At 46.0% G+C, this 12,452-nt stretch overlaps 1 protein-coding gene across 1 annotated transcript in view; it reads right to left on the bottom strand.

Annotated features, from left to right (window-relative positions):
- The window catches only part of PXYLP1 (2-phosphoxylose phosphatase 1), a 48,324-nt gene extending 41,644 nt beyond the window's left edge, over positions 1–6,680 (bottom strand). The window contains exon 1 of the mRNA XM_033069211.1: positions 6,594–6,680. The gene's annotated coding sequence lies outside the window, so the exon portion shown is untranslated. The remainder of the gene's footprint in view (positions 1–6,593) is intronic.
- Positions 6,681–12,452: the final 5,772 nt, after the last annotated feature.

Below are 12,452 nucleotides of genomic sequence, written 5' to 3'. Positions count from 1 at the left end.
CTTTTGGTCCACATAGACCTTCAGTTCAAGATATTCTTCAGTTCAGACAAACCTTTCAGTAAGTATTTTGATCTGGCTTTGATAACCTCTTTGTGGCTGGAAATAAGATCAGTGTCGTAAAAAACTTTAAGTCAATACCAACCCATCAGTCCAGCACATCACTTTGGAGGCTCTGCTTGAACCAAATTTTAATACCCAGGAAAATTTGTCACAAGTCCAGCTCTTGTTATCCACTTCAGGAATGTCCCCCTATTCCTACTCCTTTTCTTAAGCAATAATAGGTCATACAACATTCTGAACTGCAGAGAAAGTTAAAAAAATAACAAAAACCCAAAGGAAGTCCTTTTACTTCCTTAAAGGAAACTGAGTAACTCTTTTAACAGTATTATGAAACTTGAAGGAAACCTTATGATTTTGATGGCTCCAGGCCAGAACTGAATATTAACTGGCAGCAAAACCATTCCAGAACATAGAGATAATTAAATAATTCTTAAACAGCACCAGAATGTAATTATTTTAAACTTAGAATTTAAAAACCATACACCATATGCTCAGAACTATAAGCACAGATCCTAATCAGCCCCAGATCACAGCCACTGGCTGATCAGATAACATCACAGCTCCAAAAAACACACAAAAGCAAAGCAGTGAACCTGCTTGAACTGTTAAATGATTTTTAGGGTTTCTTTTTAAGTTAAGGTTTTACTTTTTACAGTTTTAATTGTTTGAACAACTCCACCTCCTGCTATAACACTCCCCTGTGCATGTGTTTTCTCTGAGCAGGAATCTGCCTCCCTCTGCCCCAGGGGTTGTGTCCTGAGGCAAATACCTTCTTCTGGCACTAACTTTGAAAGTAAACATTGCAGGGACACACTCAAAGCTAGTTGTGATCAACCAGGGAAGTCAAATTGAATAAACAGATCAGAGAAAAAAACTCAAAAACACAGAAAAATGCTTATTTTCCCACACCAAGTCAAATTTATCCCATATAATGTTAGAGATTATGTCAGTTTTAAGGACAGTATTTTTCACTGCTGTCAGCTCTTCCACTCAGGTTAGATTTCGATTTCAGAATGTGATCTGAGTTCCCAAATCTGTACTACTTTTAATTCCAAATGACCTTATACTGGGTCAGTTTATACCTTTCCTCACTCATACGTATTGTACTGGTGGAAGTTACACACGCAGAGTCTTCAGGGCTCACACAGGTTGATTTGTTCAGAGTATCCAAACCAAATGGATTTGGGGGAACTTGATCTCTTCAGCCCACTCACCATCCTGTCTTGTATCCCATCTTCACCTGGTCCTTCATTGCTCACCCTCTGGAAAACTGCCAGAATTTGAACGCAGTGTCCTAGCCATTCCCCCACAGCTGTCAGCTCACCCTAAAAGGCACCATTTTACATCTGCTGATTTGGCCACTACTGAGAGCTTTCCAGATAGTAAAACACCATTTTACTAAACTAGTTTAATTTCAGATGTGGAAAATGGCAGTGCAACAACCTGGTAAGCATTTGTGCAAGAGGGATGGAAGGGATTACATTGATTTCATTACCCATTACCCTATCCTTGTGTTCAAGCTATATTTTGACCCTCATCCCAAAAGATTTTTTCTTCTGCCTATAGCCCTGCATGAGATCTGTTCCATCCTATTTTTATATGTCAGGTCACCCAAAACTTCCACATTTAACCACTTCCATAAAATCTCAAGGATTCAAAATTACAGGGCAGATACACACTTCTGCTCCAAATGGAAAACTTGTGCTTCTCCACACATTCTACTGTTACCCACTGCAGCACATACTGGAGAGGAAAAAAAAAGATTAAACATACTTTATTCAGTAGTTTTGTCATCTTCCTGCAATCTAACCCCAGAATGGTTGTTACACAGATGCATTAGCACAGAGTCAGCATTTTCTGCTGCCCTTTCCTCCCCACAACACTCCACACAACTGCCAACTTGCCTGGCTGCTGCAGAGGGAATGGGGAATAACACAGGCAACATACTGGGGAAAACTGCCATGCTGCTGGCAAAAGGGCATGCCTGGTTTTTCCTTGAATCCTCATGGCAGCAGCACAAGCTAACCACTAGGAACACATCACCTTACAGACAGGGACAGCTGAACACACAGGTGCAGGGAGGAGAGTTATTGCTTCAAAAGGAAAAAATAAAAACAGGTTTAGATAAACAGTGCTAGCATTAAACATCATGTCCCAGCACTTCCTTGGAAAGGCCCTTTGGCTACAGTTCTGTTGCTTTAGTTGTTTAGCTGGTTTTACATTTTATCAGCCCAAAGAAGCTCCCCATCAAGGTACTCAAAGGTCTTCAGAGAGAGAAACACAAGCCTGTGTTCAGACTCAGAAGCAATCAACAAACCAACATCACAAGCACAGATGCAGGGAAGGTGAATAAAGCATGAGAAATACACAGCAAAATGCGAGAACCAGTGCCAGCAGCATTACTTTGTCCTTTTAAACAATGATTAACCACAGAGCGTACCAGCTGTCTGTAGGGTCCCCTATCAGCCACTGCCAGCATTAGGAAGGCACAGTACAGCATCTTCCACCACACAAGTAACTGTGACATTTATTACTGCAGACACTGACACAAAGCTGTGGTGTCTATTTTTATATTTTCACAAGGGAAACCATGAATGTGACAATTTTGGGGGGAAACTGACTTCATTCTTGGTTCATGCTAAAGTTTCAGATGGCTGTAGAAACTATGAATGGGTCAGCTGAAAAACACTGATTAGTATTTCCAGACAGCCATTCTGAAACTGCTCACCATGTGGCACAAACAAATAAGCCTAATTATTTCAGCTTCCAAAAATCAGTTACTTTTAAGAAATATGCCAGCTGTCTAGCTTTTCAAAACCCAGTTTACTTCTCTAATCAATATGAAATAACCTGTCAATCATGCTCTGAATCCTCTGCCTGTCATCAGAACCATTTAGTGCCTAATCACACACCATCTACCTTTGTAGCCCTCCTGGCAAATGTTTCTTTTATCAGCTTGCACAATGCAAAAAAAAAAATACATTCTTTCTTGCTGCTTAGGATGAACCATTACATTGATGATTCAGGCATAATATGTTTTTAAAAAAAGAATCATAAATGCCATTTGTCACAATACACCTTCCCACTCTTACATTTCTTCACTGAACAAGAAAATGCCTCACCCAGCTGTAATCAGAGAACATCTAGTATTTTCAAGACAAACAAGAACATGAATTTTGAATTCTAACCTAAACCTAATGGCACAAAACAAGCCATATGGGTAAACCTCACGTGCTCCTACATTGATATAAGTCAAGACTTATGTATCCCTCCCCTACAAATTTTAGACAATAAAATTTCCCAAATTCTTCTGCCTTAAATAGTGTGCAAAGCTAAATATTTGCTTCAGGGGACTCACTTTGGGATTCACCAAAGTGCAGCCTGATTTTAACAGAATATGAAGCATGTCACAGTCTGTACAGTATTCCTAGCATTGTCCTGGATGACCAACTGTTTCCAATTCTGTTTCTCTGTAATTTCTGCCATACACTGGCCTGCATTTCCATTCCCTGTTACGGAAAGCATTTTCAAAACCATTTCAAAAAAATAAGAAAACATGCATTTTGAAGCACAATATTTTATCAGTACTGCAATATGTTAATAAAAGTCCATAGAATTACCATGACACTCAAACACATGCAAGTAAAAATCTTGCATGAAATCTACATTTAAGTCTCCTCCCAAGCATTTGACATTTCTTCCCTTTTTGCTGCAAAATGTAAAGTTTGCTTTTTTGTATATAATTTACCACCCAAGCCAGAGTTTTTTAAACGCACCCCTCTGAATGTCAATGAATGCATCACTCACTTACTGCCTCCCTCTCTCAGACAATCAAGATTAAAGGCTATGTTCAAACACTTCCCAAATGTGATGCACTGCTGGGACAGTTTTGACCCCAACTACACTTTCTCCAACATTTGGACCACTGAGGTCCTTTTCTCACCCCTGAGGCTGCTGTCTGACATTTGTGTGTGTGCTGCTCTGGTGCCTGTCAGTGTAGCTGGGCTGCCATAACATCTTTTCCTGCATATTATTGGTAACTCTCCAAAAGGAACTCCCAAAATTTTCCTGTATTCCCTATTCCATCTTCTTTACAACAGCAAAAGCAATAGCTGTGTATTTTGTGCACACTCCCAAGCTCCTTGAGAGAGCACCTTCATCCTTTTGGCAGAGGCAGGCTTGAAGACTCCACCCTCTTGAACAATTAAAGTACCACTACCTCCTCTGTAGCATCCATCACAAATTAAAAATCTAAATCATAAAGTGTATGTCAGTAGGTGGCTTAACATTTAATTCCTATGCTCACGTGATGTATGCTTGTAAACAACACATCACACAGTGGTTTTCCACTTAATTAATTGCTAACATGCTATTGTTGGTCAAAAGATAAAACTGTGGGGAGATGACAAGAATATGTAACTAGAACTGACCATAAATCCAGATAAAAGTCACACTTAGAAACACATGAATCCACCATTCATTTTTTGGGCAATAACATGCAGACACACTAAAGATACAAGGCCTTGATATGTAAAATATTTGTTTGTCAGTATTTGCAATTTCATCAGAAAAAGCATCCAAAAAAATTCAACTAAAGTCTAGTTTCAAAGGTCTCCTATAAGATTGTGAAAATAAAAAAAGACAAACATAAGAAAACCTCACAGGACACTTCAGGTTTCATTTCTCTAAGGAGGTTATAGTAAGTGTGTAAAAATACACACTCCCTTGTAAAACCACTGGAGGAAGCACACTTCATGGGAGACAGTGATACACACCATGAAGCATTGTTTTTTGCGTTTCTTCACTCCAAGATGCCCACAACTAAAACTCGACCAAAAAAAAAGCCCAGAAGACAAAAGAAAGCTGTTACAAAAAATGAAGTTCCTAATCATGAAAATTAAACAATTTCAGTAAATGTCTGCAGCCTAACCCAAGGCACACCTCTACACAGGTAGAGACACAGCCTCAGTTACACCAAAGCCATTTTACAGCTCTGTTGTAGGTCTGTCAGACCTTCCTATGACACTTTGCTAACCCTCAATTATTCCTTTGCCCCAAAACAGGGAGCTTGTTCAGTATGGATTGAATCTTACAAAAAGTAGTATTTCAGCACTACTGAGTTTACATAACATATTCAAGATACTACATAACATATTCAAGATACTACAATTAAAAGCCATTAGAGAGAGGAACATAAGTGTTTAACCATGTGCACTACTTGTAGTTACCTTTTTGAGAAGATTAAAATTAAGCAGCTTTTGCTTTTCATCTCACTCACACCCTCCCACTACAAATTCTGTCTAAGCTAATCCTCCTTCTAGAGACGTCAAAACAGGGCATAAGTATTACAGCTACTTACTGCCAAAATGTGCTGGTTTAATATCCCATTACTATTGTAATACTGGCACAATAACTTATTATATGTGACAGCTTTTGCAGTTAGTCAAAGATAGAGCCACTTATTCAGTACTGGCTTTTCCACCACATAAAAATATCTCTTTAAAATTTGTAGAAGAGAAAATTTAAGATCTGTACTCAGATGCTCATCTGAGACTATGATGCCAGACGAAATAAAAGGCTTATAAAGTCATTACACATGCTTTTCATACCCTGTCATTTCCACTGTCAAAGACTTTACATAAAGTGATCGGTCCAGAAATTCCGGTTACAGTGTTTACAAATGCATTGTTTACCCCTTACTTCCCGGAATTTTAAAACACACTTTCAGAGTTCTGTTTCGTGGCTTTTTAAGGGCCACACTCTGCACGAAGGCCAAGACAATGTCCATCTCAGAACACACTTTCAATGAGAAGTCCATGCTTGACAACACGTTCAGGGTTATTTTTCGGGAACCTGCAGCACAGAAATACAGTAAGTCTGTTCAAGACGCTAAAAATATCTAGGTTAAGTACGTGCGATGAAAAGGATGCTACGGGACACGCTAACGACAAGAGGCATCAGGAAACAGGTGAATTCACGAAGTTACTCCACTCCGGCCACACAGTATCCGCCAACAATGGAGGGCAAGTCCGGCAGCCGCGGCAGCTCCGCTCCAGCCGCGCTGCCAGCCGAGCCGGGCACACGCCAGCCGGGTCCGGCCGCGGGGACTCGCAGGGGAAGGAGCCCCTGCAGCCCTGCCCTGCACCGCTCGCACAGCCGGAGGAACACAGGGCTCGCACGCAGCGGGCTCGCACACGCCGGTCCGGCCCGCGGTCCCGTCCGGCGGCAGGGCTGACCCGCCCCGAGGCCCCGCGGAGGTGCCGCCGGCCGAGCCCCCGCCCGCCAGGCTGGGCCGGCCGAGGCTCCGCGCCCGCAGCGCTCCCGCCGCCCCTCCGGGAGCCGGGCGCGGGCCGCACCCCCGCTGTCCCCGCGACCGCCCGCCTGCTCCGCCGAGCCCCGGCCGGGGGAGCGCAGCACCGCGGACACGGCACAGGCGTACCGGGGCACCGGCCACAGCGCGCCCCGGCGGCGCGCCCCAAGCGCTGTCCCACCTGCCCGGTGGGGGCCCTGCCCCGCCCGCAGCCTCCTCCTACCTGGCTCGGCGCCTCCTCCCGGGCCCGGAGCTGGAGCCGCTGCCGCTGTCTCCTGCCGGGGCCGGAGCTGCAGCCGCCGGAGCCGCCACGCCACGGCCGCGGCTCCGCGCCCGCCGAGCGCCCGGCCCGCCCGAGCGCCGCCCCCCCGGCCACGCCGCCCGCCCGGCGCCCCCTGCCGGACACCGCCGCCTCCGCCCCGCACCGCTCGGCACGGCCGGGACCGCAGCGCGGGCCGGTCCCACAGCGCGGGCACGGACGGTCCTAGAGCCGACGGGGGACGGGGTGCCCGCTGCCGCCAACCGCATACACGGCCTGCCCGCCAAGGAGCCGGGAAGTATCAGCCCTCTGACGCCGCCTTTTTATAGCCACAGCTGCGGAGAGCAGCGAGGGGTTCCGGGACAAACAGCGGGCACTCAACCCGAGTTCCCCACGCCCCAGCCCTGTTTTTCAACTTCCCGCTGCTTTTAGCTTGCGGTGTTGGAGTGGATGTGTGTCAGCTGCGCACGACCCTCTCCCGCAGCTGGGCGAGGTGGTTACTGCCGCTGACTCCGCTGCGCGTTCTTCTGGTGTTCGACTCACCGGGAGTACGGCTGCCAGCTGTCACGGCTCTTTAGAAGAAATGCCACCAATTTCAGTATAAAGATATAACAAACACATTCTCTTGTGCAGCTGATAAAAGTGAATTCATTCCATAACTTTGCAGTACTCACCTGGATTTGCTCCAAACAAAGCAATTCCCAGCTAACCAGCCTGTCCCCTCACAGGAGCCAATTCCGCTCCACTAGCAGGAGTGCTTGTTCAATCCTGCAAGCTGATCACCTTTCAAATACACCAATTTTTCATGTATCCCTAAACCAGACTCTAAAATAAATTCTGCAGATTTGGGGCATGCCCTAGTTCCCTTTACACACCTACTCTGACATGTGGATGCAGAGCATATGTGAATGCTGGGTGATCAAAAGTGATAGGAAAGCTGTGTGCTAATGTCTTTACAAACAATTCCATGGGGGAAGGTATGGGTGTTAATGGGTGTTAATGTCTCTGCTGACTTTAGGCAGCACGTTCCTTACCCTGAAACAGAAGAGTCTGCACGAAGCTGAACTTCTGGAACGCTGGGGCAAAATGCCAGGTTCGAGAGGGAGTTTGTGGAAGGCGGTTCGGGAAGGCTGAACCTTCCTAGCAGCTCAGCCGAAGGGGAAAGGAAGAGAGCACCGTGCAGCCGGGAGTTTGGGATAAAAGGAGGCTGCGCCCTCCGAAACCTCAAGAGAGAAACCGCACGGAGGCATGGCCCAGTGGACTCGCTCCCTTTATTCTCACAAAGTTGCAGGACTCCTCTGTCTCCTTTTTGGAGACTGGCTTTTCATAGAGTGATTTTCAGCAATCCACTGTCACTAAACATCTGGCACCAGTGTCTTTTGTTGCAGTAAGGAGGCACCTTGAACAATGCGGTTGTCATACTCCCGTGGTTCCACCTGCAACCCTGGATATTTCTGCCAGCTTCCAACTGCGCTGTCACACTGCTCTGCCAGAGCAGCAGACACACTTATCTCTGTGGCCTCTGCTCTTGGGTCACAGTGACTGGTGATCACACCCTGCAAACAGCAGCATGGAGCCAAATTTTCTTTCTTTGATGTTGCACATCCACAGAGTCAACATATCCAGGAAAAAGATTGGCCATGGTTTCCTGGCTAAACTTGTACTTTTGCATGACTGGTATGATTTCACCTGGAAATATGCTGAGGTTCTCCAACTTCCTGTTTGGGGTAAGAAGTAGGAATTAATCTAGTTTTAACCAACAGTCTGCAGAGCAGTGTGGGAAGGGGTTGTTCAGCTGCAGATCAGAAGAATGGAGCCTTTACCCACTGCGGCTCTCCAAAGCCATCCCAGGCTGCTCAGCAGCCTGCAAATGACTGCTGCACATCAAATGCAGGCACAGCTGTTCTTCCCTGCTACCAGCATCACATCAGATTACAGCTAATTGATCACGACAATTTTCTTATCTTGTATAAAACCATCTGAAAAATAATGGCTAGTAGAGGGAGTGGAAGAAAAACTATGGGCCCCTAAATGTGGACAGCGAGTTCTGACTGCAGTTTACCAGATCACTTTAGAGCATGGTAGGATAGCAAAATGCTCAACCATAGCACAAAGAATCTGGCCTTCCCCTACCCAGAAAGCAGAAGATATACTTTACAGAACAAATATCTCTGTATGAAAACAGTGATTTGCCATGATGGCAAATGTTTGCCGGGGACATTGCATTTCCACATCCCTCGAGAACCAAGTGCAGTTGAAAAAGGATTTAGGATTCAGAAACTGTCAATCTGTTCTCCATGGGAAAAAGGATTTCATTTTCTTCACAGGATGTTTTTGCTCTGGAAAATGAAATACACTTGCTTACACACACAAAAGAAATCAACTTCCTTAGACATAGCCATTATGATATTTATAAAACAAATTACCGTGTACTCCAAAGTTGTTAATATCCTAAAAAATTTCTCTGCAGAAACCACATACACGTGCATTTTAAAGACAAAATTAGAGGAGACAAACTGAATACTCACAGGGCAGAGCAACTGCAGCTCCTGTCCTTGGGACAGACTCCAAGTTACTCACAGCCCCACCACATCACCTCACTTGATACTCTGGTCAAATGGATTTACTTTCTGCTATATATACCATTATGTATCAAATGATAGTGCAAATAGCATTTAATAGAGTCAAGATTTGCTCTTCTTCCTTTCAGTAGAGTGAATTAGCTACAAACTATTAAAAGTTTTGTTGCACTAACCAGACAGTAGCCCTGAGCATGTCTGGGTGTTGGAAGTGTCCGGTCATTCACTCCCATCAATGAACCATGGCTGAGACAATCCACTGTCTTATGGTCAGAGCACTGCAGTGTTCCTCCGCCTGACCTCAGTCCCAAGAGGAAAACTGACAACCTGACTTAGAGATGATAGGTCATGGTGAAATGCAGCCCCAGCACACACCGAGGATCTTCCCTTTTGTTTCTTTTCCCTCATGGAATTTTGCCCCATAGGCTGCTAGGAAACAATAATTATCCATACCTAAGAGAATGACAAAAGAAGTTGCCCTAGGAAGAGTGGGGCTGGCTACTCTCTTATCTGAGATGTTTTTCTCTGAGAGGCAGAGATGCCGAGAATAGGACTGGGAAATGTAGTTGTGTGCAGCTCCTATCTCTCTTGCTCTCTCTGCATTCGGAGGGGAAGGAGGTTGCATTCGTTGTGGGAAGAATTCAGCACCACTGTGGGGTTCTGTCTTCTGCTTTCTTCTGCCATGAGTGGAGCCCTTCTCGTTGCACCGTACCTCACCAAGAAAGGGCCCTTGCCATCTGTTCAGATGCCTCAGGGGAAATGACCCGGACTGCACCCTTATCCCAGAGGGCAAGTTTCCTGGGCTGTGTGCATCAGCTGCTGTGGTGGAGCCCAGTTGCCACTGATCCGAGTTTTCGCGTATTAAAGCTCTGCACTCCCTGCCTGGCCCGGACACCCCGCGGTTCCAGCTACAGCTGAGGAGTTTCTGATATGTCTCATCTACCGCTCTGGAACTTTGCTCATCCTGGTCTTCCCAGCTTGCTACTCCGAGGTCTCTGCTACAGCCCTTTTTGCTATGCAGAGGGGCACTGGGATTGGCTGCCCGTGGGTCTGTAAAGGAGCCCCTTCTCTGTCCCTCCTGCCGGCTGTGTCCGCCATTGTCCCTGGGGAGAGACGGCCGGGCCTGCGCCACAGCGCCCCCTGCAGGCACGGGGGAACCATCACCCACCCTGTCCAGCCAGGAGCCAGCAGCGCCCCCTGCAGGCGTGGGGGAACCATCGCCCGCCCGCCCGGCCAGGAGCCAGCAGCGCCCCCTGCAGGCACAGGGGAACCACCGCCCGCCCGCCCGCCTGGCCGGGAGCCAGCAGCGCCCCCTGCAGGCACAGGGGAACCATCACCCACCCTGCCCAGCCAGGAGCCAGCAGCGCCCCCTGCAGGCACAGGGGAACCACCGCCCGCCCACCCGGCCGGGAGCCAGCAGCGCCCCCTGCAGGCACGGGGGAACCATCGCCCGCCTGCCCGGCCAGGAGCCAGCAGTGCCCCCTGCAGGCACAGGGGAACCATCGCCTGCCCAGCCGGGAGCCAGCAGCGCCCCCTGCAGGCACAGGGGAACCATTGCCCGCCCGCCCGGCCAGGAGCCAGCAGCATCCCTACTGGCTGTGCCCGGAACTGCACCAGAAGGGAAATTGCTCAGAGAGCAGGAGAGACTTCATGGGGTTTTCTGTTCTTGTTTGGTGTTGCTGCTGTTGTGGTTGTTTGTTTGCCCTGTTATACATACAAATGCTAGGAAAGAACTGTTATTTCTTTTTCCATATCTTTGCCTGAAAGCCCCTTAATTTCAAAATTATAACAATTCAGAGGGAAGGGGGTCATATTTTCCATTCCAAGGGAGGCTCCTGCCTTTGTTAGCAGACATCTGTCTTTCAAATCAAGACAGGATGACAATTCTAAACTAATTGTTTACTTAGATTTTCAAGCTCATGGTCATAATGTTGTTGTTTTGGAAATTATGTATATACCAACAGTTAGGTGGGGGCTTTCCTCCCTCTCCTTTATTTCTAGTCACTGAGTCATAGCAGCTCCACATCTTTCTGTTTACCAGCTTTGAATTGGAGATCCCTGGGAGAAGCAAGAGATTAGCTCATAACTGTCCTGCAGACAAATTCTAACACACATAGTACACTATCAATTAGATTTCACAGCAAAAGGTAATTAATTTTTCTATTTAATCCAGCAGCTAATACTTCTGCAAGAAATGAGAATCAGGGAGCAAGCTCAAAGATTTTACCCAAAATACCAGCTAGATCCCATCTACTGCTTGCCAGATAAGTTTACAGCCAGTTTTGTGCATAAAGAAAGGTTTGCGGCACTTCAAAGCTATTGTATCCTTGAACTGTGGGAGAGTGTTTTATATGAAGTAATATTTGCATGCACTTGTTTCACTTCTAGGGTTATTTCTTCACTAACAGTTTCAGACCTTCTAAGTCTGTGGGTGGGGGTTTTTTCTTCTTTTAGGAACAGAGGAGTTTCAGTGATCTGAAGCGTTCTTTCAGTTCCATTCTTTCACTTGGACTGGATTTCTCAGCTACACACCTGGATACTTCAGAGAGTCCTCACTCTCCATCTAGTAAAAGGTGACATCCATAGCAAGCACAATTTTCATTTTGGTAATTACTGGCTGAGATGCTTTCTGTTTTAGTCCTACTACTTTTAAGTATATTACAGAAGCTGACAGGTCTGGAAGGAAACCCCTTTGAAAACAGTAATTTATGCCTCTTTTTGCCACCACATGCCTGAAGTCTGATGTCACTCCTTTGAGCTGCTTTGTGCATGTTCCTGTGTCATTGCAGGTGTCATGTGCTGTGTCTGCCCAATGCCTGAAAAAGTTACCCCTGATTTTATAGCTTTGAGTGCCTTGGTGACTCATGTATATTTCAGAATTATATTCCTGTAACTTCCTAGGATGAAAATGTCATTACCCATAAATTACTAGACTCTAAGTCTCTCTGGATCTTTTGGAATCTTTTAATAATGTTGTAACTGTTGATCTGGATATGGTGCCACAGCCACTCACACAGATTTCTGTAACTCTTCCGTTGCAGTGAAGCAGCTTCTGTTTTCCTTAGAGGCTATCTATTATCTTTATTCATCAGCATTTCTACATATATGGCTTTACAGCATTTAAATTAACTCTGCAGGGAGTCACTCAATCCAACCCTCAAAGATGCTATTTTGCAGAATATTATGATCATGTTAAATGTTATGTTTTCATCTCTTGCTATCAGGCTTTACCTCCTGATAATAT

This window comes from Catharus ustulatus, chromosome 10 (genome assembly GCF_009819885.2).
Source record: "Catharus ustulatus isolate bCatUst1 chromosome 10, bCatUst1.pri.v2, whole genome shotgun sequence".
In the NCBI taxonomy this organism is placed as follows: Eukaryota; Metazoa; Chordata; class Aves; order Passeriformes; family Turdidae; genus Catharus; species Catharus ustulatus.
Note: the sequence above shows the minus strand (reverse complement) of the source record. Positions and strands in the feature narration are given on the sequence as shown.